This window comes from Sapajus apella, unplaced genomic scaffold (genome assembly GCF_009761245.1).
Source record: "Sapajus apella isolate SASKATOON/1434 unplaced genomic scaffold, GSC_monkey_1.0 scaffold99, whole genome shotgun sequence".
In the NCBI taxonomy this organism is placed as follows: domain Eukaryota; kingdom Metazoa; phylum Chordata; class Mammalia; order Primates; family Cebidae; genus Sapajus; species Sapajus apella.
The window spans coordinates 6677912-6684368 of record NW_022437039.1 but is presented as its reverse complement, the minus strand read 5'-3'; the positions used below and the strand labels follow the sequence as shown (position 1 = coordinate 6684368).

Sequence of the window (6457 nt, the reverse complement as noted above, 5' to 3'; positions counted from 1 at the left end):
CCTATGAGTGAGAACATGCGGTGTTTGATCTTCTGCTCTTCTGTCAGCTTGCTGAGAATGATGGTTTCCAGGTTCATCCATGTCCCTACAAAGGACCCAAACTCATCGTTTGTGATGGCTGCATAATATTCCATGGTGTATATGTGCCACATTTTCCCTATCCAGTCTATCGTTGGTGGGCATTTGGGTTGGTTCCAGGTCTTTGCTATTGTAAACAGTGCTGCAATGAACATTCGTGTGCACGTGTCCTTATAGTAGAATGATTTGTAATCCTTTGGATATATACCCAGTAATGGGATTGCTGGGTCAAAAGGAATTTCTATTTCTTGGTCCTCGAGGAATTGCCACACTGTCTTCCACAATGGTTGAACTAATTTACACTCCCACCAACAGTGTAAAAGTGTTCCTATTTCTCCACATCTTCTCCAGCATCTGTTTTTTTTTTTTTTTTTTTTTGTTTATTTTTATTTTTTTTATTTTTTAGAGGCAGAGTCTCTCCCTGTTGCCCTCGCTGGCTGGAGTACAGTGGTGCGATCACAGCTCACTTCAGCCTCAAATTCCTAGGCTCAAGTGATCCTCCCACCTCAGCCTCCAGAATTACTGGAGCTATAGGCACATGCCACCATGCCCAGCTAATTTTTTTATTATTATTTTATGTAGAGATGGGGTCTCACTATGCTGCCCAGGCTGGTCTCAAATGCGTGGGCTCAAGTGATCCTCCCATCTTCGTCTCTCAAAGAGCTGGGATTACAGGTGTGAGCCACTGCACCTAGCCAAGACAAATTTTTAATACCTCAGTTGCCTCTTCTGTAAAATCTACATGATCACTTCTACCTGAGTGTGGTAGTGGGGGTTATTGGGAAGATCCAGGGAGATATTGTTGGACCAGTGCCTGGCACACACACTTGCATAGAAATGCCAGTTTCAAAGCCAGGTGCAGTAATCCCAGAGTTTGGGGAGGCTGAGGCAGGAGGATTGCTTGAGGCCAGGAATTTGAGACCAGCATGGGCAACATAGTGAGATGCCATGTCTACAAAAAAACACACAAAAAGTTAACCAGGCATGGTGGCGTGCAACTGTGGTGCCAGCTACTTGGGAGGCTGAAGCAGGAGGATTCCTTGAGCCCAAGAAGTCAAGGCTGCAGTGTTTGTGCCACTGCACTCCAGCCTAGGTGACAGCAAGACCCTGTCTCAAACAAAAAACAGAAAAAAAGAAAGGTCATTTCTAGTTCCTAATGTGTTTTCCTTACCCCACAAGGTCTTTAATTACAAAGTATGTAACTTTGTATTAGTTATGCTTGTAATTATAAAGTAACTTTTCAAATAACATATGCAAAGGAATTAAATTGCCTACAGCACAATATGAGTTTTTTTAACTTCCAATTTTATGGTCGAAACCAGCTCTCTGGTTTACAGACTTACAATAATCAGTTTCTGCCCATCAGTGCCTGCCAACCCAGGGATGGCCTCGGCTTGTTTAGCCAAGAACTTACGAACCTTAACAGCCTGGCTAGCAGCCCTGTTCATTAGGAATCACATCCTGGGCTCTCCCTCTTTCTCTCTCTCTCAATTTGTGATTTTTATAAAATTCCAAACTTACAGAAAAGCTGCAAGATGACTGCAAGAGAATCTCAATATCTTTTATCTACGTTCACAAATTACTGATATTTTGCCTCCTTTGACTCATCATCCTACGTATTTTTTATGAAACATTTGAGAAATTGGAGGTATCATACCTCTTGATTATTAACTTTCATGTATATTTCTTTTTTCTTTGTGAAACAGTGTATCACTCTGTTGCCCAGGCTAGAGTGCAGTGGCATGATCATAGCTTACTGCATCCTCTAATTTCTTGGCTTAAGCAATCCTCCCACCTCTGCATTTAGTTGCTATATCTGTAGTCTTCTTTCACCTAGAATGTTCCCCAGACTTTTCCTCTTTTATTTTGTTTTTTGACCTTGATATTTTTAAAGAGCCCTGATTGGTTATTGTATTAGGCAATTCTTGCATTGCTATAAAGAAATACCTGAGACTGCATAATTTATAAAAATAAGAGGTTCCTGGTTCTGCAGGCTGTACAGCAAGCATAGCTCTGGCATCAGCTTCTGGAGAGGCCTCAGGAAGCTTACAATCATGGCAGAGGCAAAGTAGGAGAAGGCAGTTATGGTGAAGGTAGGAGCAAGTGTGTGTGTGTGTGTGTGTGTGTGTGTGTGTGTGTGTGTGTGTGTGTGTGTGTGTGTGTGTGTATGTGATGGAAAGAGAGAGAGTGTGTGTGTGTGGGGGGAGTGCCACATATTTTTAAATGACCAGATCTTGTGAGAACTCGCTGTTACGAAGATAGCAGCAAGCAATAAGGGATCCACCCCCATGACCCAGACACCTCCCACCAGGTCCCACATACAGCACTGGGGATTACAATTCAACATAATATTTGGGTGGAGACAAATATTTACTCTTTTGCTAAAGCCCAGGATATACAAAAAATAGTTTCAGAATTGCCAACTCATTCCACTGTGAAAAGCAATCTATAAAAGCAAACTATATCAGTTATTTCTTGAATGTGCCTCAAAATCACTTGCTTAATGTGGTGTCTGCCAGGGTTCTCCACTGTGAAGTCACTACTTCTCCTTCATAATAAAAACTTGTGCAGAGACACATTGAAGCTGTATGTATCCTGTTTCTTAAAGAAACTTTCAAAGCATGGTTTAGTATTACTTGATGCTTTTCCAACTCCATTAATCCTTCTATATTTATTATTAATAGTTGACATTCTACCATAGGAAGAGCTTGTCTTCTCCATTTACTTATTTGTCACTTGCATCACTATGAACTCAGATTCTTATTTTAGTCAATGAATTGTAATCTACTATCATTATTTAATACTCAAACTGTATCAGCCTAAGCCAGTGGGAGTTCTTTCATGTTGGCCCTGTGTCCTTTTGATATATCCACATTGTTTTTCATCACTTCCTTACTTTCTGGCACAAAAAGGAGTCTCAGGCTCAGTGTATACTCTTTCTTCCCCAGCTCTAGGTATGGCCTTAAAAATGCAAGGAACTGTAATTCCTTTCAGAGGAAACTGATATTTAGAAATCAAAATCTGGGTCTAGATATACTCATTGCTATTACTATATCATTGCTTCTAGACCCTCTCAGCAGAGAGACTAAGATACACATACATGTGTATACACACACACACACACACACACCCCTATATTAAAAACCATGAGTTTATACTGATACTTTTAATTTCATTCCAATAGCACAAGGAACATTCTAGTTTTTTTCCCTTCCATATTAGTAACTGCATTTTCTAACAATGAAATAACCTAGATCTCATTATCTTCAAAATATTTACTCTTTTGCTAAAGCCCAGTATACACAAAAAATAGTTTCAGAATTGCCAACTCATTCCACCATGAAAAGCAATCCAATTTACCAGAGTTCAAATTTTTAAAGAATTCCTCTTAAGGCAAAATGTGTATAAAATAAAATGCATGCATCTTAAATATATAGTTCACGAGTTTTGCAAAATGTATATGTCCATGTAACCCACAATCCTATCAAGAGATACAGCAACATTTCTACCACACCAAAAAGTCTCGTTAAACCCAGGTCCCAGTCAGTTACCAAAAAGAGATGATCATTTGTCTGATGTTTTCCACCACAGACAAGTTTTACCTAGTTTTTAAATTTTGTGTAAGTGGATTCACACGTTAAATTCTCTTTTGTGTCTGGCTTCTTTCACCCAGCATGATGTTGAAGTGATTTATCCATGATATTATATGTATAACTCGTCTATTCCTATTTATTTCTAAATTGTTATTCTAGGGCATAAATATGCTACAAGTTGCTTACACACTTTTCTGTTAATGACTTTTTTGGTTGTTTCCAATTGGAGCTATTATAAAGAAGCTGCTATCAGCATGCTTTTGGTGGGCATCTCTTTTCATTTCTCTTTGATACATTTCGAGGAGTAAAATTTCTAGGTTGTTGGATAGAAGCTGCCAATTCTTTTTAAATGTTGTTGCACCTTTTATATACACCCACCAGCATTATGGGAAGAGTCCTCGGTGCTCTGCATCCCTGCCAACATTTGGTATTGTCAGTCTATTAGTTTTAGCAATCCAGGTGAAGGTGTAGTGAAATGCCATTGTGGTTTTGATTTTGCATTTTCATGATGGCTAATGGTATTGAGTACCTACTTGTGTGCTTATTTAAAATTACTATATCTTTGTTTGCAAGAGGATTTTAAAAGCTTTGTTTATTTTTAATTGGATTTCATGTCTTTTTATTATTGATTTGTAGGAGTTCAATATATATATTCTCATGAAATCATTGGTCAGCTATATCTTTCTCACTTTTTAAAATAATCTGGCTTCTCGATATATTTTCTTAATGATGACTTTTGATGAGGAAAAATGTTTAGTTGTGACAAAGTCTAATTTATTGGTTTTTTTCTCTTTTTGTGTCTTAGCTAGGAAATGTTTAACTACTCTCAGTTTGTGTGGATATTGACCTATGTTTTCTTCTGAAACTTTATGTTGTTGACTTTTATGCTTAGGTTTATGCTCCACCTCAAAATGATTTTTGTGTATGCCATAGAAAGATACTAAGTTCCCAGTGAACCAGGATACTTTCCCCGGTGAACTGCTTTTGGTATCTTTGTCTAAAATTATTTGGCTATGCAAGCTTGAGTCTCTATACCAACTTTGGGGCCACAGATGGGTACTGGTTCCTGGTCTGTTAGGAACCAGGCCACACAGCAGAAGATGAGCAGCAGGTGAGCAAGTGATGTTTCATCTGTATTTACAGCCACGCTGCATTGTTCACATTCCTGCTAGAGCTCTGCCTCCTGTCAGATCACCAGCAGCTTTAGATTTTCATAGGAGCACAAACACTATTGTGAACTGCACATGTGAGGGATCTAGGCTGCATGCTCCTTATGAGAATTTAATGCCTGATGATCTGTCACTGTCTCCCTTCACCCCCAGATAAGACCATCTAGATGCAGGAAAACAAGCCCAGGGCTCCCACTGACTCTACATTATGGTGAGTTGTATCATTATTTCATTAGATATTGCAATGTAATAACAATGGAAATAAAGTGCACAATAAATGTAATTCATTTGAATCATCCCAAAACCATTCCCCATCCCTCATGATTTGTGGAAAAATTGTCTTTCATGAAACTGTCCCTGGTGCCAAAAAGGTTGGTGACCATTGTTGTAGACTGTTCCACTGATTCAGTTGTCCTCACTGTGTACACATCACACTTTCTTGATAAAGTAGCTTTATGAGAAGTCAGATTAAGTAAGGTAGCATTAGTTCTCCAAAGCTGTTCACTTCATCAAAATTACTTAAATATTCTATCATCTTTGCACTGCCATTTTCATTTTTTTTTTTAAGATAGCGTCTCTTTCTGTTGTCCGAACTGGAATGCAGTGGTGTGATCTTGGCTCATTGCACCTTCAACCTCCCAGGCCCAGGTGATCCTACCACCTCAGACTCCTGAGTAGCTGGGATTACAGATGCATGCCACCATGCCTGGCTAACGTTTAAGATGTTCTTTGTAGAGAAGAGGTTTCAGCACATTGCCCAAGCTGGTCTCCAGCTCCTGGGTTCAAGCAATCTACCTGCCTCAGCCTCCCAAATTGCTGAGATTACAGGTGTGAGCCACCACACCTAGCACCATTTACATATTAAAAGCAGATTTCATCCATTTGTTTGTTTAATAAAGGCTTCTGGAGTTATCATTGGAAGTGAATTGAATCTATAGATCAAATTAGGAATCGCTGACATTTTAATAATGTAAACTCCTCCAATCCATGACCTTGATATATTTATACATTTATTTAGGCGATTTTTAATTTTAATCAGCAATAACTTATGGTTTTCAGTTGAGGTCTTATACATTGTTTTCATTAAGTTTAGCCTGAGACATTTTACATTTTAGGTGTGACTATAAGTGGAAGATTTTTTTATTTCCATTTCTAATTGCTGCTAGAATGTAAAATTATAATTGATTTTTTGTGTACTGACGTTGATCATACGATCATGTTGAATTCATTTATTCCACTAGTTGTTTTATTGATGCCTTCGGATTTTTCTCTTAACTAATCATGCCATCTGAAAATAGATACAGTTTTACCTCTTTCCTCCTGAACTTATGCATTTTGTTTACCTGTCTTATTGCACTGGCCAGAAACTCCAGTACAAAGTTGAATGGGAGTGAATGGTGCTGGCTTCATTATTCACTATTGCTATTCACTACTGCCCTCTGGAGTCCAATAATGGCATCACCATCATCACTCATAGCCGCCTCACTCCCAGCAGATTACCTGGGAGATTCCCTAAAGAGAAATTAGAAGCAGGTGAGAAAACCCTGAAGGTTTGTTTTTTTGTTTTTTTTTTTCCCTAAAACTGACTGGTATTTACACTGCACTGGCTTTGTAATT

At 38.6% G+C, this 6457-nt stretch overlaps 1 long non-coding RNA gene across 1 annotated transcript in view; it reads left to right on the top strand.

The window, feature by feature from the left end:
• Positions 1–5080, top strand: part of LOC116536200 — a 12317-nt gene extending 7237 nt beyond the window's left edge. The window contains exon 3 of the long non-coding RNA XR_004262530.1: positions 4844–5080. This is a non-coding gene — a long non-coding RNA (uncharacterized LOC116536200). The remainder of the gene's footprint in view (positions 1–4843) is intronic.
• Positions 5081–6457: the final 1377 nt, after the last annotated feature.